Raw genomic sequence first — 22,079 nt, 5'->3', positions numbered from 1 at the left:
CCTTTTAAAATCAGACCTCTTTAAAGTATCTCATGTTGGGCATCCAAGAACTAGGCTAGGTCTACACTACCCGCCTGAATCGGCAGGTAGAAATCGACCTCTCGGGGATCGATTTATCGCGTCCCGTTGGGACGCGACAATCGATCCCCGAATCGGCGCTCTTACTCCACCAGCGGAGGTGGGAGTAAGCGCCACCGACAGAAAGCCGCAGAAGTCGATTTTGCCGCCGTCCTCACAGCGGGGTAAGTCGGCTGCGATACGTCGAATTCAGCTACGCTATTCACGTAGCTGAATTTGCGTATCTTAAATCGACTCCCCCCTGTAGTGTAGATGTACCCTGAGACAGCCAAAATCACTAGTTCCTTTTGAAAATTGAGTCCCTTGTTCATGTCTATACCTTCTTTATACTAAAGCTAAGGTGATATACATGATATTATAAGCTCCTTAGGGCAGGGACTATCTTATTTGTCTGGATTTGTAGAAAACCTAGCACAATAGGGTTCTGACCCATGACTGCATCCGAAGAAGTGAGGTTTTTACTCACGAAAGCTTATGCCCAAATAAATCTGTTAGTCTTTAAGGTGCCACCAGACTCTTTGTTGACCCATGACTGGAGCTTCCAGGTTCTACACAATAGAAATAGTAATTGTAATATATATCATAATATATAATGTATATCTTTCCTTCTACAGTTATGATTCTTCCTTGTTGCTCACACTAGATTTTAAAAGTAGTCTTAGTTGCTGTACTGTAGACCTTGACATGGAATTTAGGAGGCTGAATGCCTCCCTTTGTACCCCTCCCCCCCTCAAAAAAAAAAGAATTAAACTGTAATCTGCAATACAATCTGCAGCAATAATTTACAACCTAGCTCTAGGCAAAAAGCCTACTGCAGATTCTCAGTTTGAAATGTTATTAACACATCTGACACCAAGGTCACTCCCAAAGCCTTTCAAGAGCACCTATAGATGGTTCTGTGTCTGCTCTCATGTAATTAAGTATAACGGTTGCTTACATTAACAGGTGCACATCAGATTTGCTTTTATCAAATGAGGTGTAACATTTGTTGTCAATTGATTTCAATAGCCTGGGAAGCAGCAGCCCCAACTATAAATACATTCTGGGGGAACATTAATGTACAGCCTCATTTAGATGTACATAAAGACTATCCCTCTTGAAGTCATGAAACATCCAAAATATATAGTAGTTTATCCTTTTAGGTAGTTAAAATAGCAACCTTAATGTATTGCACTAGACATTGACAAAATATAAAAAGTTGTTGCTTTGAGTTGCCTGTAAGTTTTTGGCAGTTACTTGTAAATGTATTTTCTATATATATAAATATTATCTCATTACCAACAATCTCCATTAGGATCTAGCAGACCATGAAATAGACTTTGCAAGATCAAGCAATGTGCTAAGGCCCAGAAAAACATTATTTTGGCTTCCAGCTTCAGAAATTATGGAAGAAATGAAGCACTTTATTACAGTTAGGAGTACACACACTATGTAATCCTTTCCGGTCAGAGGCATTACTAGAGAGAAGTGCAGATTACTCATAGGGGTGAAAAGTAAATCTAGGCTATGTCTACACTACCACTTATGTCGGTATAATTTATGTCACTCAGGGGTCTCAATAAGCCACCCCTTGAGCAACGTAAGTTACACCGACCTAAGTGCCAGTGTGGATAGCGCTATGTCGGCAGGAGAGCTTGCCCCGCCAACGTAGCTTATTGGGGGTGGATTAATTAGGTCCACAAGTCAGCTCTTTCCCATAGGCTTAGAGTAACTACACTAGAGAGCTTACAGCGGCTGCTGTTAACTCTCTGGTGTAGCCATAGCACCTACTTCTTTGTTTAAGTCTCCACTGTTTTTAATTGCTCACAGAATATGCTTTTTGCAGAAGAAAGTTTATTATGGTTCTAAAGTAATACAAGGAGGAGTTAATTTTAAACATCAATGAGTACAATTGTGCTCTAGAACAGTGGTTCTCAAAGCCGGACTGCCGCTTGTTCAGGGAAAGCCCCTGGCGGTCTGGGTTGGTTTGTTTAACTACTGCGTCCACAGGTTCGGCCGATCGCGGCTCCCACTGGCCGTGGTTCGCCACTCCAGGCCAATGGGGGCTGCGGGAAGCGGCGCAGGCCAAGGGATGTGATGGCCGCCCTTCCCGCAGCCCCTCTTGGCCTGGAGTGGGAGTCGCGATCGGCCGAACCTGTGGTCGCAGCAGTTAAACAAACTGTCCCGGACCGCCAGGGGCTTTCCCTGCACAAGCAGCGGACCGACTTTGAGAACCACTGCTCTAGAACATGATCAACAAGCACTTTCCTTGCCTGTGCACACAAATATTCACAAGATCATGGTAAGAATAGTATTGCCAAGATTAACAGCAATGCAGGGCAAGAACAAAACATTAATTCTGAATTTTAACTAAAATATCAGTGTACCCGCTGTGTTTTCTATTAAATTAGCAAATGATGCCCAGGAAAAAGATTTATACATCTTCATAAGGCTAAAGGAATACTTTTTAAAAATCACTTCTCTATACATGGTGTAAATTGTAACACTTTCCATATAAGTTTATCAAAGTGTTCCATGTATCAAGAAAGAGTCTGGATCTCTAACAGAATATGAACTATCAACCAAATGTAATATTAAACAGCTCTACCTCTGATAGGGATTTAAAATTGGTAGGACAGGTAGTGTCTCAAGGTTTGCAAAGAGCGAGAACTCTACTGCTTGGCATTAGAACTAGCTAATATACAAGAAACTATGCAAGAAAAATTCACAGCAAGAACTAGTCAGTTTTGATTGGCAGAATACAAGGAATTAGAGGGAAGGTAAAACAGTCAGTTCAGAGAAGTATGCACATTTTTTTTCTATGGGCAATGGAGCAGAGTAAATGTTTGAAATCTATGAATTGCTAATATGTTGACAGTCAGAACTACAATATAGAAGAAATATTTTCTCTGCTCATGTGAGCAAGAAAAGAAATAATAGTTTTTAAAAGTAAATATCTGCATTTAATACCACTTCCAAGCACTATGGAGGTTATTTTTTCTATTGGCTTGTCTAAATTTGCAGTCATTAAAATAAGTGACAAAATCACCATTGAAATAATAAGACCCTATAGGAGTAACAGTGGAAAGTGAAGTTTTGTAAACATGAAATAATCAAAACATATTAAATAATGTAACAGCATAACATGTGCAGTAATTGCATTCACATATTCAATTTAGAGTGTGTATGTGCTTTAAAAATACCAATGCTTTTCACCAACACACTGAATATCATTTTATAAATAGTTACATTATACATTCAATTTTTTCTGTGATTTTCAAATATTAAATATTTTTAACTTTTATTCCAAATGCAGTCACTACTTTGTGTGGTTAATATTTATTTTTGTATCTGCAGGATTACCTGTAAAAACAGATTAAAATGAGAACAAATTGTGTACAAAACTAGTCATGTTTGTGATGATCACATTTTCATTAATTAAAAATCTGAAAGCTGTGAACTCAGCTGGTTTGAGCAACTTTTGCTTTCAACTTCTCCATTTGTTCTCTTCCCAAATTGACCCTATTCCTATTTTTTTAATATACAAATAATTATTTATTATATAGCATTGTTCATCAATAGATTTCAAAGTATTTCACAATCTCGTAATATATTTTAATGTATTTAGCCTCCCTGTGAGGTAGGGCAGTGTTATTAGCCCCATTTTACAGATGGGGAACTGAGGCATAGAGGGAGACTAAGTGCTTGCCCAAGGTCACACAGGAAGTCCATAGTGACCAGGGAATTAAACTGAGATCTTCTATATCCTAAACCAGTGTGCTAACCACTGCACCATCCTTCCCCTTTTGGGGAAAGAGACAATCTTACAGTACTATATAAAAATCTATTGTGCGGTATTATATTATTTCTTCATGGTCACACACTTGAAATCAATGGAAAAGCTTTTAAGACAAGAGTTCTCAAGAGCTTAAGAATAAGACAGTAATTCCTTTGGGTGATCATAGGCTTTCAACTTTAACTGATATATAACAGTGGACAGAAAATGACTTAACCCTTTCACTGAATCTCACTTACACTTTGTTTCCACAGTGCTGTGTGGATGTACAGCATATATCTTGAAGCATCACAACAGATCTGAAAGCAAAATACTCACCAGAGCAGTCTTTACCTTCTATTGCTCACTGGAATTCATCTCCACAACCTTAGAGCTTTTGGAACATTTATTTTAACCTGATTGTGATACAGCTAGTGGGAAATGTGTGCTATCTCTGGAATGGGAAATAAATGACAAGATTTTTCACTATTATTTACTGGCTACATTTCAGATAACGGGGAAATGTTAAAATATAACTTCAATTTTTTTTAAAGTTTACTCCTGTGACATTTTTGTAGATAGAACGGCACTCACTGCTACCATTTGATGAGAAGGATAATCTTTTATCCATACTTTATTTCTTGCATCATAGAATCAGTTCTATAGTGCCTTTGATCACAAGCCAGACCCAAATAGCAGTCTGCCAGCCAAAATGTACATTGCTCATATATAATTTTTTTGCCATAGCACCTTAATACATCCTATAGAAAAAAGGTATGGATTAAAGATTCTTGTTAGTGAGTGTCCTCTTTCTTCCTTAACAAAATGTTATCAGTATCAGACAGACATCCACTAACATCTGAAAAGTGAACAAGTTGATCTTTGTTACGATAACTGGCTATTCAAAGTAAAAACCCAGGATAGTTGTAGTGGGCATACGAAGGATGATTTTCCTGATGGTGTATGATATTGCTTGATTTGGCAACTGGGAGGAGAGAAATCTGTACCTGTGTCTCCCTGTCCTTCACCTCATTCAGGAAATGCTCCTCCCTTCCTATTGTGGGTGTGTCTGGACAAGAGCTGGACTGAGAAGTTGTGCAGAAAAAGGGACTTGCTGGCTATGTCTTCACTGCCAACAAAAAGCGTGTTTTTACCACAGGATAACTAATGAGGGCATATCTACACTTACCAATAGATCGGCACTGCTGCAATTAATGCAGTGAGTGTTGATTTAGTGGGGCTAAATCAATGGGAAAGCACTCTCCCATCGATTTGTGTACTCCACCTCCCCGAGAAACATAAGAGAGACACCTTCTGCCATCGACACAGCACAGTGTAGCCACCACGGTAAGTGGATCTAACTACATCGACTTCAGTCACATTATTCATGTACCTGAAGTTGCGTAACTTAGATTGATTTACCAGTAGTGTAGACCAGCCCTGAGTGTTAACTATCCTGCTGGAGACAAGGCAGCCTCATTTTTACCACGAGACACAGTCAATGGCATTATAACCCCACGGTCTGGGGAGTTTCCTCCTGAATGCTTATAGATCAGTTCTCCTAATGTGCAAGCCATTAGCCTTTTGCCATAACAATGTTCCTATGTGAGTGCTCAATTTACAGAGTGGGTATAAGTGTTATGGTTGGCCCAGTTTCTCACTGCTGCTTCTTGGAAGAAAAAAGTGGGGGAGCTGTGAAAAGTGAGGAAAAGCACAAGAAATAATTTGAATAGTCTATTGTTTTTGTGGGAGGAGGCTTAGAAGGCAAATTCCTCTACACAGCCTAAACCCCCATTTATTCGCTGCTTGTCAATGTCTGTTTTACTCTTTGTTTTAATCAGGAGTGGTTGCAAAAAGAACATATTGAAGTAAAATACTTATTCTGCAGATTTATAAACATCATGGATTTTTCCTAAAAGCAGAATTCTAGGCCTCCTCACCCCCACAGAATGTTTCACTTCTCAAATAAGTAGCCTGCCTTCTGAAAAGCACCCAATAACAACAGCCTATTGAGGACTGGCAGAAGCTGATTTCCCTGTCAACCTATGGAAACGTGAATGGTGAGAAATGATAGAAGAAATCTGGATTTATTTTGATCTTTTATACCACATTGTAGTGGGAAAGGGGGTAGGTAGCAAGAAAGTATGTGGAGTTCAGAACTCACAGCCTGTCATGAGCTACTGTTCCCCCCACTCCCCCGTTGTCACTTTCACTATGGCTTTGCTAATAATCCAGCATCCCCTAAAGGCATGGGAAATTAATATTTTCATAGCAAATGGAGTGAATGCCTTAGTGGATCACCTGCCTTTCTAAACCTAACCTTAGCTTCAGAAAGATCATGAGCTCTTTTAGGACTGTCCAAGTAATAGTTGTTTGTGAAGGTTTTAGACATAAAATTTTCCCAGTAATAATCACAACACTGAACACTTAGAGCTATTTGAGAAAAATACTGGGGTGTTAATATTTATCACTCTGCCTTTGACAGAGTCAGTCCAGCAGTGAAGGGAGTACCAGGAAAATGTATCAGAGAAAAACGTCACCATTCATTTTTTTCAAACCAGAAAGTAGGATGCTATCACAGTCTACCTTGTTTGTCTTCAATATTTCTAGGCCCCCTATCCGCCATCTCAGGCATGAAGTGTCTTTAAAAATAAAAGTAACATACCAGGTCCTGTCACCTTTCAGACAAAACCAGCCTAAAGTTATTAAAAAGACAAATTTAGAGCACAATCCCACAAGTTTTGAGCATCCTCCACCACATTTAGTTCAAGGGAATGGAGAAAAATCAGAAATTTGCAGGAGGCACTGAGCATTCAATGGAAGGCCTTCACTGATTTCAGTTGTCTCTGGACTATATTCTGTTCGGGTTCTCATACTGCACCCATCATCATGGTAACTGAGTGCTTGGATCAGCCCCTAGGTGATTCATTTCCATCTGTGCCCTTTGAGAATACCCCATCCTTAGACATATATACAATTCGGCTTGGGTGAGACTGGGCTATATTGTGCTTTTATGTGTAGCTTGGCTATGTTGAAATTCTCTCAGCCACCTTGCTGTAACTCTGAGAATACTATCTCCCTTTATCAGTATCATGATTAAGTCCCAGGGGACATACTCCAATTTCTTTTCAAAATCAGTTGTCATCTATTTAAGTTCCACACTTCACACAAGACAAAAGAACACAAAAATCTATTAAAAATGTTGAAGTAAGCTGTAAGGCCATAAAATAGTTTTGAACAACTATATTATCAGGAGAGAGAATAAAATGATAGATGTGTTTTCTTTGCAGAGAAGAGAAGGAGGTGGTTGTTGGGCCTTCCTCCTACCCCCAATATTCTGAATTATGAACTGCAGATCCACCTTCATAAAAGGGGGAGAGGGATATCTATATGGATTGGAGTTAAAGGTGAAACTTCTGTAGCTCAGCATCATTATATTGCCTTACAATGAGGCAGTGGCAGCAGCAGGGGGAGAGGGTGTTTTCCCTTAGCTTTTAGTCAGGACTAGAATATTGCCCTTGTGATTTTATTTTTTGACAGCAGCCTTTTGAGAAACAACATATCCAAAATTCAGCAGCTGAGGAAAATAAAACCTCATGGTAATAGAACACAAAATGTTCTTTCTCCTAGATTTGTGTCTCACTCTTGCTACAATGGTTTTGGTTTTATCATGCACCAGCTGGAAATCTCAGCCAACACAAGTTAGGAGTAGAGTCTCGAAAACCATGCAGTAGTACTGCAAAACTGCCTCTGACCAATCTGCCATTAGTACCTTTAAGGGTATCCTCCTTAAAAATGCTTCAGTCATCAAATTAGAGACTAGAACCAATACCATGTGACTGCAATCCACCACACCACACAAATATTGACTAGCAGAAGAGTAAACAGTTAGTAAACTTGTAGTTTAAAGTTATTCATCCCAGCTATTGGGTAGGATATTACCCGTAATATATTTGCCAACCAAGGAGTATGGATAAATTCATTATACGTTGCTTGTAATGAACAGGTCGGTCAGCACTTTTTAAAATATTATCAAGCTTATATTATTGGATCATTTATCTTTATTGTTCTAGACAAGATGGTGAGAATATGCAGGATCATTGGGGATATTAAAACAGAAATATTCAGAGATTTGTTTCACTACAAGTAAAAAAAAAAAAAGCCATTGTGATTGTATCATGAAAAAGAGATTTTTTCCCATCTCCAAGGCTTTACAGAGAGGAGAGAGAGTATTTGCAGATTGCAAAGACCCACTTGACTCACAGGAAAAATCTACATTCATTAGCCGAAAAGATGAAGTCTTACTGGGAAATAGATCCAGGAGGAGAGTTTTGCACATCTCTCATCATGGAGTAATGCTGTGGGTCTGAAATATATTTGGCTTTGTTGCACCTGCTGTGCAGATTGAGAGTCACATTTAATAGAAAGGCTTATATCAGAGCTGGTTAAAAATGGAGGTTTCATGAAATTTTCAGGAAATATTTTTCATTGAAGTTCAAAATGCTGAAGAACTTTGTTGAAATTTCAATAAGCTCCAGTTTATACACCACAGTAGAACTACTGCTTTTTTATCTCCTCTCCTCCTTTTTTTTTCTTTAAAAAAAAAACACAAACTTATTTGGAAGAAATTGATTATATTTAAATGACAGAGCAGCATAGTGTCACTTTACAAGTTGAACACTTGACTAAACTCCTTCAAAGTGGCAAAGCAATAGGCCTTATTTTATAGTTCACTTTTTTTTTTTTCTTTTCTCCAAACTGGATGGATACCTTTTCTTGAACTATGGTAGTGTATAATTCAGAAAAAACATAAGTTTTGATTATATGCTTTAGAAGATGCTTTGCTTTGCCTTCTTCATTGACAGTTTCCTTAATGCTACCTTTAAAATAAGGGGTCTATTGTTTGGGGGGGGGGTTAATGTTATATAATCCCTGCTCTCAGTACTTCAAACATCATCATCGTCATAAAACACATATGTCTACTGAGGACCGCTGCACCTGCCAAAGTGACCACGGTTGCTGGCACCATTATCAGGCACCTTAGAGTGAAATTCCCAGAGTTGGCTTAATCCAGTAAATCCGTGAATCTCTGGGATGGCGTCATAGGTGACAACCGGTAGGGTCAAAATGTGCACCCCTTCATGCATTGATGGAGAGTTTGAGAGTGCTGGGGTGTTTCTGTCCATTATAGCAACAAGGCCGAAGAGCATGCAACACTGCTTGTGACTGTAGTGACTGAGTGGAGGAAGGCCAGATCTCTGTGAGATTTGGCATATTGCACACAGTTGAACCACTTTATGCTCAGGATTTGATGCTGACAGCACTTCTGGAATGCCTCTAGCTGCTCCAAGTCTACTTGTCCAGGTTTCTGGTCCATATAGCAATAAAGGAAGTACACTGGCTGATAGATCCTGAATTTGTCTCAATGCAGAGACATTTAGTGCCCATAAGCAAGACTTGGACTTCATACAGATAGCAGCGAGACCAGTTAGTCGGAGGACATCCAGTTTGTTGTGACCATTTGAACTTTGCTGGCAGCCTAGGTAGATGAACTCATCAATGCTCTTCCCAATGCTAGAAGGGATTCTGGTGGCCCAGCTCTGAGGTTCTGGACCTTGGTCTTCTGCCATGTTCTGCCATGAGGTGTTCAACACCATAGTGCAGCAGCATCTTGGAAACCTTGAAAGGCAGGGCTGAAATTCTCTGGCTTTTCCACAAGCAAGGCAGTATCATCAACATAGTCTTGGTCAATGAACACGTCTTGACCAACCTTGATTCTGACGTGTGGAGTGGCATGTCCAAATATCCAGAATAGTGCCAGCGTAAGAATACATCCCTACCACATACCTGAGGTTGTGTAGAAATGTGACAAAAGCTGGGAACCAATGCACATTCTTGCACCTTTACCAGTGTGAAGATTGTGCACCAGATTTAGCAGAACATCTGGGACACCAGCTTCTTTCAGCATGAGCCAAAATGCTGACTGTTGACCCTGGTAGACCAGGTGCCAGCTCATAACTCATTGAATACTGACAATGTATAGCTGGAAACCAGTCTGGCTCACCTGTGTTAAATTGTTAAAATAGGTATTAGATTTATAAAAATGTGTTTAGTGTTTAGACTTTATGAAATGTTTGTGAGTTACTTCATGCATTTATCTCACTTATGATATCTGTATCCCATGTTATAAGGTAGTGTTTAAGTGTTTAGTCTGTCACTATGAAAGTTTTTGCTCTAAAACTGTAAACCCCCACATCTAGGAGAGAAGCATTACCAAGTGTGAAATGTTAATTTACTATAAGACATGTCATCTCCTCTCCAATAAAAGAAGGCCCATAGACACCAGACAAGTCATTGTGGAACATCAGTGGACAAAAGACTTTGTTGATTGCTCCCCCACACCCACAAAGAAGGGACAATCACAAATACTCATCCCAACAGTTTGAGCTCTGAGGGAAGGGAATAAAAATCCCTGACAAGAAGAAATTGTTATCCCTATGTGGCTTGGATTTCAAGGAGCAAGATTTCTAAGCATAAGCAAGGGATCCCCAGCTGTTAGCTTGGGTTAGCTCTAAAGGACAAGATTTCTAATAGAAACTGTTCAAGTAATCTCTGATCTGTGAGAGAATACTCTTTTTTTTTTTGCATAGAGCTTTCTCTCTTTACTGTCATGTATTGCATTTCATATTTTCTTATCCTGATTATTTGAATATCAATAAAATACCAGGAATCTGTGTAAAGTTCTAAAGACCCTCTAAGTAAATACAGTTTTCCCAAGGATCTCACTGAAGACTTAAAAATCTATAAATCTATTTTTTTTAAAGGCCAGAAGTCACCATTAATCTAGTCTGACCCCTGAATATCACAGACCATTAAATTTCACCCAGTTACCTCTGCATTGAACTCAATAACTTATATTTGACTGAAACATATCTTCCAGAAAGGCATCCAGTCTTGATTTAAAGACATCAAGAGATGGAAAATCCATCATTTCCCTTGGTAGTTTGTCGCCTTGATTATTCACCCTCATAGTTAAAAATGTGTGCCTTATTTTGAATTTCAATGCCTGGCTCTAATTTCCAGCCATTGATTCTCACTACCCCTTTCTCTGTTAGATTAAAGAGTCCTTTAGTATGTGGTATTTTCTCCCCATGAAGGTGCTTATACAGCAGGGATCAGCAACCTTTGGCACGCGGCAACCTTTGGCATGCGGCCTGGCGGGACGGGCCAGTTTGTTTACCTGCTGCGTCCACAGGTTCATCCGATCACAGTTCCCACTGGCCGCAGATTGCCACTCCAGGCCAATGGGGGCTGCAGGAAGCGGCGCGGGCCAAGGGCAGTGAACCGCGGCCAGTGGGAGCCACAATCAGCCAAACCTGCGGACATGGCAGGTAAACAAACCGACCCGGCCCACCAGGGTGCTTATCCTGGCGGACCACATGCCAGAGGTTACCAATCCCTGTTATACACCATCAAGTCACATCTTGATCTTTTCAATAAGCTAAAAAAAAAAAAATTGAGCTCCTAGCCTCTCACTAAAAGAAGAACAGGAGTACTTGTGGCACCTTAGAGACTAACAAATTTATTAGAGCATAAGCTTTCGTGGACTACAGCCCACTTCTTTGGATGCATATAGAATGGAACATATATTGAGGAGATATATGTACACACATACAGAGAGCATAAACAGGTGGGAGTTGTCTTACCAACTCTGAGAGGCCAATTAATTGAGAAAAAAAAAAACTTTTGAAGTGATAATCAAGATAGCCCAGTACAGACAGTGTCTCCCACCTGTTTATGCTCTCTGTATGTGTGTATATATATCTCCTCAATATATGTTCCATTCTATATGCATCCGAAGAAGTGGGCTGTAGTCCACAAAAGCTTATGCTCTAATAAATTTGTTAATCTCTAAGGTGCCACAAGTACTCCTGTTCTTCTTTTTGCGGATACAGACTAACACGGCTGCTACTCTGTAGCCTCTCACTGTAAGGCATTTTCTCCAGCCTTCAAATCATTTTTCTGACACTTGTCTGCAGCCTGTCATATTTTTTAACATTCTTTTTAAAACAGACTCCAGAATTTTTCACAGTATTGTAGTATCTTCCTGGCCAATGCCAAATACAGAGGCATTGGGCTCCTACTCTTGACCTCTGATAATACATCCAAGGATCATATTAACCCTGTTCATCACACCAGGAGCAAATGTTGAGCTGCTTGTCTGCTGTGAACTCTAAAATCTTTTCACAATCACTGCTTTCCAGGATACATTCCTCCACTCTGTAGATATGGCCTTCGCTCTCTGTTCCTAGATGTACAACCAGTATGATGTACGTAGGGCCTTTCATTTTTGTTTTTGTGTTTTTTTTGTTTTTTTAACCAAAACCCTCTGAAAATATTTTTTAACTGCTCAAACTTCCCAGATCTGGCTCCCCGCCGGATGACACAGTGCATGTGTGCAAAGGAAAGTAACTGCTGGCTGGTGGCTGCTGTAAGCTGCACAGTGGGGGAGCGAGATGGGCAGGATGCCTGGTCCCAGTGGCTGAGATTGCCTGTCCACTGCTGTGACAGGCCTGCAGGGGAGCAGAAGGCTACATGTCATGAATACTGGCCCTGTCCTGACTGCAGCCATTCAGCGCAGCCCCAGGGCACAGAACACTGTCAGCTTCCCCCTCCAGGATACCCCTCCCACACATTGGTACTCGAGGGGCACGGCAAGCAATCACCCCTGATCCCCACTCCCTGTGATACTTGTGAGAATAACTTGTGGCCAGGAACAGGCTGTGACCCGGTGGAGCAGAGCCAAAGGGCACAGACAGGGCCGGCTCCAGGCACCAGCTTCTCAAGCAGGTGCTTGGGGCGGCCGTTCCGGACAGGGGCGGCAGTTCCAAGTATTCGGCGGCAATTCGGCGGAGTGAAGGACCTCCCGCCAAATTGCCGCCGCAGATCGCGATCGCGGCTTTTTTTTTTTTTTTTTTTGGTTTTGGCTGCTTGGGGCGGCCAAAACCCTGGAGCCGGCCCTGGGCACAGAGCACCATCCACTTCTCCTACCGGACAGAGTTCCCTGCTACCCCAGGACTGCTGGAATTCACTCTGAAGCCCCTTAATCATATATTAAGCATAATTGAACAAGTCACCAACAGCAAACTGTTTTTGTTTTAAAAATAAAAGTTTTGGTTTTGTAATTGGGAAGGGTGGAGGGAGTAGAGATAATGGTTTCATAAACAATAAGCTCTTACTTTTCTCTATTGGTTCTTTTCTGTTCTCCCCTCCTGTCCCTCCCCCCCTCACCATATTAACCATGATATTTACCCGGAAAACTGTGAAGTTCATTTTTCATCCATTTTTTAAATATTTTTGAAACAAAACACTGATAAATTCCCATGAAATTTTTAAACAAATTAAAAACAGAAATGAAGGGCCTTAGATGTATGACATTTTCCTTTGGCATTAGTGGGTGCTGGATCAGGTAGATGTGCATTTAAATACAAAACCCACTAAGATCACAAGAGTAATGAAGGTTCCTGTCTACCTTTTATCTATGAAATAAAGTCTGTAGATTAAAAAATCCTAGACCCAAAAATATTGTAGATTTCCAGAAGTGGGAAGATAGGCACTCTAAACAGTGCTGTGCAATCCCAGGGCGAAATCAAGTGCCCATTGAATCAATTCAAGTCTACATATCATCTTCAGTGGATTTTGAATCAAACCTAAACTGATTAGCTCTCAGCTTTGGCAGTTGAAGTAGTGCCAGGAGTTGAAGGAGCTCTATCCCAGCCAACAGCAAAGGTTAAAAAATGTAACTGCATGAAAGGCTTTGGTGATCTATGGTTGTCAAGTTTACAAGTGGATGATATGCAACAAAAGCAGAAGCAGGATGTTTTTTCAAAAAACAAGCAAACAAACCCTACCTCAGATTTAGATTGCAGAGTGAATTCTTACTTATTTATCACCTGCAATTGTTTTCTATCTTCAAAGCCAGACTCATTATTAAATTAACTGCTTGCATATAACTGATTGTTCACAGTTTGTGTAGAGGAGTTGAGTTGTTGGTATGAATTACCCTGTAGGCAGGATCTTACTGTGTTAATATAGTCATGAAAGGAATTTTGATAAGCAACAATATCTTTCTGCTGTATTTTCCTCTGCAAAAATTGGTCATTTTTATAGCTAGCTGGAATGCAATAAAGCTCTCTCAACTGCTGTTTAGCTATACTCAAAGATCAAAAACAAAACAGGCAAACAAACGAGTAGTTTCATTAGTTTATTTTTTCTAACTACTAAACTTAAAAAGTTTTAAAATCTACCTTTGGTACAAACAGAAGTTAATTCTATCATGTTAGTAATTATTAATTATTATTGCTGCATGATATATGACTTTTCCTGCAAGTTTTTCTTTAAAACAATTATCTATAAGCTGTTAGGGGGGAGGGATAGCTCAGTGGTTTGAGCATTGGCCTGCTAAACCCAGGGTTGGGAGTTCAATCCTTGAGGGGGCCACTTGGGGATCTGGGGCAAAATCAGTACTTGGTCCTGCTAGTGAAGGCAGGGGGCTGGACTCGATGACCTTTCAAGGTCTCTTCCAGTTCTGGGAGATGGGATATCTCCATTAATTATGTAGATTACGTTTCTTTGGTTGAAATTCTGGCTCCATTGAAGATCATGAGAATTTTGCCATTGACTTCCATGGGGCAAGAATTTTATACTTTTAGTCTAAGATCCTCTCTCCTGCTACCAGTCCCTTTGACGGCAACTGAAGTTTGGCTTTGGTAAGGTGGATTTTGAAATAACCGCCCAGCAAAGAGTTTCACAAGGCAGGGTCAGGAGAAATGCTTTTGTGGCCTTTTTGTAACTCAGGAGAAGGGAGCACTAAACTTGTAACCAAGAAGACATTCACTTCAAGTATGTCTACACTGCAATAAAACACCTATCACTGGCATACACCGCAATTTTTATAGCCCTGCAGCCCAAGCCCAGTGAGCCCAAGTCAGTTGACACAGGCCAGCCACAAGTGTTTTATTGCAGTACAGACATACCCTTAAAGATGAGACCACTTCAGGCATATTCACAAGTACACAGTTGCTAAACTTGCAGATAATTGTGCATATGTTAAAATAGCGATGTATTTTAAGTCAACCTACCCAGTTGACTGCACCTCTATCGCCAACCAAATTGTACCTGAACTCTGAGGGAAAAACTGGGGAGATATACACTCAGGCAAATGTTGGTCTGGTAGCATGGGTAGCAGAACAGCACTGTTAAATGAAATTATGAGCTGCCATGACAGTTATTCAAAAACTGGGTAATGAGGCTGAAACAGAGGCCTACGTGGCCATAAAATTTATAAAGATAAATCAATCATTTTTCTCCCTAACAAAGACCTTCTAGCTGTATGAATAGATTGGCATAGTTCATAGGTAATATAGATTTCTGTATATGCAACGTTATTTAATCTTTCCTATGCTTTTTCTTTCTTTTCTTTTTAACTAGTAAACAGTAATCTTGATTCAGGAAGGCACTTAAGTATCGGTTTAAGTCTCACTGAACAACTCTAGCTATAATGGATACCCTCTCATGTCACAGATTACTTTTACACTAAGAGCTAGGGGTGTGATTCCCAACTCGTGTACACACACTTGTGCTAGCTCGAGGAGTATAAATAGCAGTGTAGCTGTGGTAGCACGAGCAATAGTGGCACAGCAGAGCTGCAATGAGTACGTACCCACATCTTGCAGGCCAGTTTGTACTCAGGACAATGAAGCCGTGCCACCGCTGCCAATACCTGCATCTACACTATTATTTATACTCACAAGCTAATGTGAGTATATGTATGTGAGGTGGGAATCACATCCATAGCATGTAGTGTAGATGTAGCCCCGCGAGGCTCTAAAAGGCTGCACACTTACATAGGATGATGCAATTGATTGAGCAAAGCAATTAAGCAGATATAAATACAGCTAAGATGAAAATGTACTGGCTTCAGTGGAACTTAATCACATGCTTAAATTTAAACATGTGCTTCAGTGCGTTGCAGAATCAGAGCTGGATGTAATGAATGCCATAATTCTCTCAGCATCATAGGTAAACGTGTACCTTCACAGAGAGCTTCTCTCAAGGAGATCAGAGAATATCCATTAGCAGTAGAATTGCTCGGATTCAAGTCACTGTGCAGACAGGAGAGCACCGGAAAAACAGATTACTGAGCAGAGGGAAATCCTTCTCTCATGCCAGAGCAAACCAAGGAAAAGGTACCACTCTGCTGGGCTAATTTAGAGATTCCTGGTATAACATACATTACAGGTGAGCACTGAACAGATACGGTATCTAAAATAAATTATCTTTCAGTACCATATATACTCACTTTCCATCCCATATATACTCATTTTTGAGCCCAATTCTGCAAGTTTGAGAGAAAGTTTTGAAACAAAGATTTATTTATATATTTATTTATTTATTTTTGATACTACACCCGCCGTGCGTCGTTACCCCCCCCCCCCCCCAAGCCTCCAGGAGAAAAAGAGAGATGAATCATTTAACTTGTGCACAGTGGAGGAAGATTTGGGTGGCTATTTAAAATGCACATGTGTTATGTGTCTGCTTTTCACAAAATAAATTTCCCAGAGAACTGGCATAACTGGTACATTAGCTACCAATGAACCGGACTGCTAATAGGAGATTCAAACTTATTTTTTAAAATTAATTTAAAATATTTTCCAAGGGCTATATTCTTCTTCACACACCTAAGCTGAGTGATGAGGTATGGGCTCAGAATAGTTCAGTGAGGGCTGATGATTAAATAAGTATAGTAGTGAGATTGTTTAGCACCTAAGAGTTTCAGCGGTATTGATTACACTAAATGACATCAACCAGAATTTTTGTCATACAATCAAGTTACTGAAAAACAGGCCATTATTTCCTAAGAGGGCTTAATACTTTTAATATAAATTAAACAACTAAAAGACAGCTTATTCATAACTCTAGAAAACGGTCTACAAACACCCCTCTCTAGCTAACAAGAAAGTACAAAGAAATTCTACTTTTATTAACTTGTTTTTTATTAGCTGGACTGTCTCAGGCAAGCAAGACCCACATATCTCAGCTGCCAGCTTTGATTCACATAGTGCGAGCAGGGAAGCTAGCTGACAGATGTATCCTATTTATCTTGCATTTAAAAAGTTTGCTGCAATGGACTCATTCATGACCTTCATCTTCTCATTTCTCTTTGAGAAGTGTGACTCCAGGCAACTGCTTGAAAATCTTTGAAGCTGTAAGTGTGCTTTAATAGTAATGTCAATAAACCGCATAGCCTCTCTTTTTGACCTCTCCTTGAGGACATGCAGCCATCAATTTAAAAGCAACATGGCCAAAACTAAGCCCTGATCACTTTCCTCTTCTCCATCACTATGGATAATGGGTCACATTTTCAAAGGGATTTAAGTGCCTAAGATGCAGATATGTGCCTAGTGGGATTCTGGGAAGTGCCTAAGTGCTTAGGTGCTTTTGAAAAACCCACTAGGTGTCTATCTGCATTTTAGGTACCCATATACACCCTTCAAAATCTAGCCCAATACTACAATCTTCCCAGTAACTCAAGCCTACAATCTGTGTGTGTAATCTGTGTCAGAGTTCAAGGCTGACAGCGTCTTTGACCCTTCTCGGTTTTTCTGACCGCAACTCCTCCAGGTGACAGGGCCTGCACCTTCACCTCTCTGGGGCAGAATCCCACAATTCTCCCACTCCTTAGACCAGGTCCCCAGCATGCAACACCACTGTTTACCAATCATGATTGCTCAGCAGGCCTGACTGCTTTTGGCTGCCCCTACAAGACTTCCTTGTGGGAGCTGTGATCTGTGTGTGTACATGCAGTGATCCAAAACAGCCTTTTCAAAACAAAGTATTGTTCACAAAAGCAGCAATCGAAGTGTCACAAGAAAAGCATTTTAACACAACAAACAGTCTACATGTGTGATGGGTTGGATCACAGAAACCCCCTTGGAAGCTGCCACCCGATGTGCCAAGACTACTTCTACCCCTGTTTTCCCTGCCAGCTCAGGACTCCAGCACCCTGTCTTGCTGAGCTAGACACTCCTGTTTGCTCCAAACAGACCCAGGGTCTGAACTACTTGCCCCAAAGCTGCAGGTTTACCTGAAAACAGCTCACGGAAGTGTGCTTGTTTTTAGCACTCAGATGCCCAACTCCCAATGGGGTCTAAACCCAAATAAATCCATTTTACCCTGTATAAAGCTTATGCAGGGTAAACTCATAAATTGTTCGCCCTCTATAACACTGATAGAAAGATATGCACAGTTGTTTGCTCCCCCAGGTATTAATGCATACTCTGAGTTAATTAATAGGTAAAAGGTGATTTTATTAAATACAGAAAGTAGGATTTAAGTGGTTCCAAGTAGTAACAAACAGAACAAAGTAAGTCACCAAGCAAAATAGAATAAAATGCGCAAATCTATGTCTAATCAAACTAAATACAGATAATCTCACCCTTAGAGATGCTTCAGTAAGTTTTTTCCTCAGACTGGACACCTTCCAGGCCTGGGCACAATTCTTTCCCCTGGTATAGCTCTTGTTCCAGCTTAGGTGGTAGCTAGGGGGTTCTTCATGCTGCCTCTCTCTCCCTTTGTTCTGTTCCACCCATTATATCTTTTGCATAAGGTGGGAACCCTTTGTCCCTCTGCGTTTCCACCCCCCCTCACTGGAAAAGCACCAGGTTAAAGATGGATTCCAGTTCAGGTGACATGATCACATGTCACTGCAAGACTTCATTACCCACTTGCCAGCACACATGAATGTACAGGAAGACTCACAGGTAAAACACAGCCATCTGCAGACAATGGTCCTGGTTAATGGGAGTCATCAAGATTCCAAACCACCATTAATGGCCCACACTTTGCATAATTACAAAGGCCCTCAGAGTTATATTTTATATTTCTAGTTTTAGATACAAGAGTGGTACATTTATACAAATAGAATGATCACACTCAGTAGATTATAAGCTTTGTAATGATACCTTACAAGAGACCTTTTGCATGAAGCATATCCCAGTTACATTACATTCACTTATGATCATATTTTTATAAAACCATATAGCCTGCACAACATCACATGTCTTATTTAAACCTTAAGTAGGCCTGGCTTATCCCAGGTTCCCCAACCTCAGGGAACTGGGGGGGAAGAGGGAAGAGACACCCCTGTAGGCCTGCCTTCCTTTGTCTCTACTCTGAGGATTGCCTTTTTTATTCCCCTCATAATTCTTTTATTCCCCTGGGTCTCCTGAACATGGCCAAGCCAGGAGAGGTTGGGATAGACTTCAATGCATCTGTCTCTCTGCACTGCCCTTTAATTATTAGTGAATGGGTGGCTATCAGAAATGTTTGTCTATTTTCCTGTCTATGTGAAAACCACTTACAGGTATCTCCCACATCCTTCACAATCTTCAACTCAGCCTTCTCTATAGACACACACATCCAAGCTGTATCTAAACCTTGCAGTTGCTTCTAGCATTTCAGAGATCCAGCCTTTTCTATTTGACCAGTTTGATACAGCTCTTGTCCTGATCCTAATCTTATGCTTTCACTACTGTCATTTCTTCTGTGGCCTTAACTGCTACAAATTCATCTTCTCCTCCCACAATCCACTGAAAATAAGATACCACCTTATCCTTTTTAAAATTCCTCCTTAACACTTAGCCTTGCCCATGATGCCTACCAAATACTACCAATTTATCATGGGTAGGCAATTGGTGAGCTGAGATTACTGCCTACTGTGAAAACCAGGCTTGCTTTGTTGTGACCTCGCCTTCCTCACTCACTACCGCCAGCTTTTCTGCCGCCCCAGGCGGTGGAAGGTCCCTCCCGAAATGCCACCCCCCACAGAGGCGGCGGAAGGTCCCGCCGCTGAAATACCGCTGCGGTCACCGGTCCCCCAAATTGTAGTGCCCTAGGCGACCGCCTAGGTCACCTAATGGGTTGCGCCGGCCCTGACTACCCCCCACCCCACCACTGTTTGTTCCATTGACATGTTGGATCTTGTCTTTAACTAGATTGTGATCTCTCTGGGGAAAGGACTGTCATATCAATCATTTGTACAGCACCTAGCACAATAAAGGTGTGATCATCAGGCCCCTCGACACAGCTGTAATGTAAAATAATAATAATAATAACAACCTGTAGAAGTTTGTGCTACAAGGATGATTTCTGACTGCTTCATAATCAAAATTCCATACTTTGATTCAACAGCCAGTGATGTGGGAGACCATCGTTGGAGAACAGTAGTAAGATATGACTTAAATCGCTTAAATATTACACACACTTTGATTACTACTGCATTCATGTAATAAATGTTCTCTCTTTTTAGGACAGCACTCCATAAATATCGGCCTTCAGAAACTGGGAGTCAAGTCTCCAATATGTTTGTGTACAACACTGACTATTAGCACAGTAGTAAGTAAAATTCAATTCTAAATTTGGAGATTGAGAGCAAACCCTTAAAACACTCTATGCTCTCTCAGTGTTATTTCCCTTTCTTTCCATTGCCTTGAAGGAAGAGTAATGTACATAATGATTAAAGTACCTGTCTTTTCAGCAAGGATGGAGAGGGTGACAGGTGTATCTATCTTTGGCTAAGCCCTGCCTAGATTGAACATAAATCTGGTATATACTGGCAGCAGACAAAAGGATGAGTAGGGGAAACAAGTAGTGAAATTAGGAAATTAACTACATACTGAGTAGATACTTTATGTATTTTATTATTTAACAGATGTATATTATATACAAGAGGTAGGGGGAGCAGGGGGAGAGATTTGCAGTAATATGCTCCATCCTGTTACTTGACATTAAAACAAACACACTTGATTTTTTTCAAAATGAAAATGAGAAGACAGTTAAAATGATATGGCCTAGAGCTACAGTAACAAAGTAGGTCAAACCTGTCTAACTGGTTGTTAATATATCCACCAACTCTTGCTGATAGGACAAATATTTACTAGCTACCAGTGCTATTAGCCTGAAAAATTTTACTTATCAGCAAAAGTTGAAAAACCACATCCAAGCATATTGCAAGAGAGAACCAAAATGTGTAGGTGTACCCGTAAAGGGAGCGGGGGAGGGGGGGAATCAAGGGTGCACAAGTGTCAGAGCCGGCTCTAGGTTTTTTGCCGCCCCAAGCAGAAAAAACACAAAACCTTTGAGAGCGCAACTGCTGAAGCAAACAAAAACAAAAAACAAAAAAAAACCCTAAACCACCTGGAATGCTGCCCCTGGAATTGTGCCGCCCCAAGCACGTGCTTGGTTTGCTGGTGCCTAGAGCCAGTCCTGACAAGCGCGCACACACACAGACACACTCCTAATATATATGACATCCACAGTCTGCCTTTTGATGCGCTAGTGTTTGCAACCCCTTTCTGAAGGGACCAAATTGCATGCATTTCCAACAGTTTAGGCAGACATTCTGAATTACAAAAGCCATTTCTAAAGATCTGGAATGTTGAGTCATTTCCCTGGTGTGTTTATCAAGGCTATACAGATGTTAAATGCTAACTACTTACCAAAAGGGGCTTTCAATCATTCAGGTAACATCAGTTCAGTAAGACAACTAAGGAGAAAGCAGAGACTTAGACCTTGTCTACACTTGCAAGTTACAGTGCTGTAAAGCCTCCCCCAGCGCTGTAACTCACTCCCCGTCCACACTGGCAGGGCACTTGCAGCGCTGTATCTCCCTGGGTACACCGCTGCAGGTACTCCACATCTCCGAGAGGAATAACAGCTCCAGTGGAGTGGCTACGACTCACAGGTGTGAGTGTAAACGCTTGCAGCGCTGTACTAATCACCTTGTCAAGTGGCCAATCCTCTCCATTGTTGTGACCGGCTGCAGGAATGCGGAAGTGCCGGTTTCAAAGCTCGTACTGTAGAGAAAAGCAAACAATTTGCAGCTTGCTTTGAGTAAGTAAACGAATGAGCAGGGGGCCGGGAGTTCGGAACTTGCAAAATACAGAGCTGACATGCTCCAAAAAGCAAAAACAACAAGGAGTCTGGTGGCACCTTAAAGACTAACAGATTTATTTGGGCATAAGCTTTCGTGAGTAAAAACCTCACTTCTTCGGATGCATAGAGTGAAAGTTACAGATGCAGGCATTATATACTGACACCTGGAGAGCAGGGAGTTACTTCACAAGTGGAGAACCAGTGTTGACAGGGCCAATTCAATCAGGGTGGATGTAGTCCACTCCCAATAATA

The 22,079-nt window shown here is 40.9% G+C and overlaps 1 long non-coding RNA gene across 1 annotated transcript in view; it reads left to right on the top strand.

Moving 5' to 3' along the window:
- Nucleotides 1-22,079, top strand: part of LOC117883087 — a 45,051-nt gene that overhangs the window by 9,900 nt on the left and 13,072 nt on the right. Inside the window, exon 2 of the long non-coding RNA XR_004647181.1 lies at nt 20,202-20,287. This is a non-coding gene — a long non-coding RNA (uncharacterized LOC117883087). The remainder of the gene's footprint in view (nt 1-20,201; nt 20,288-22,079) is intronic.

This window comes from Trachemys scripta, chromosome 9, assembly GCF_013100865.1.
Source record: "Trachemys scripta elegans isolate TJP31775 chromosome 9, CAS_Tse_1.0, whole genome shotgun sequence".
In the NCBI taxonomy this organism is placed as follows: domain Eukaryota; kingdom Metazoa; phylum Chordata; order Testudines; family Emydidae; genus Trachemys; species Trachemys scripta.
The sequence above is the reverse complement of the archived record's forward strand: the minus strand, read 5'-3'. Positions and strand labels throughout refer to the sequence as shown.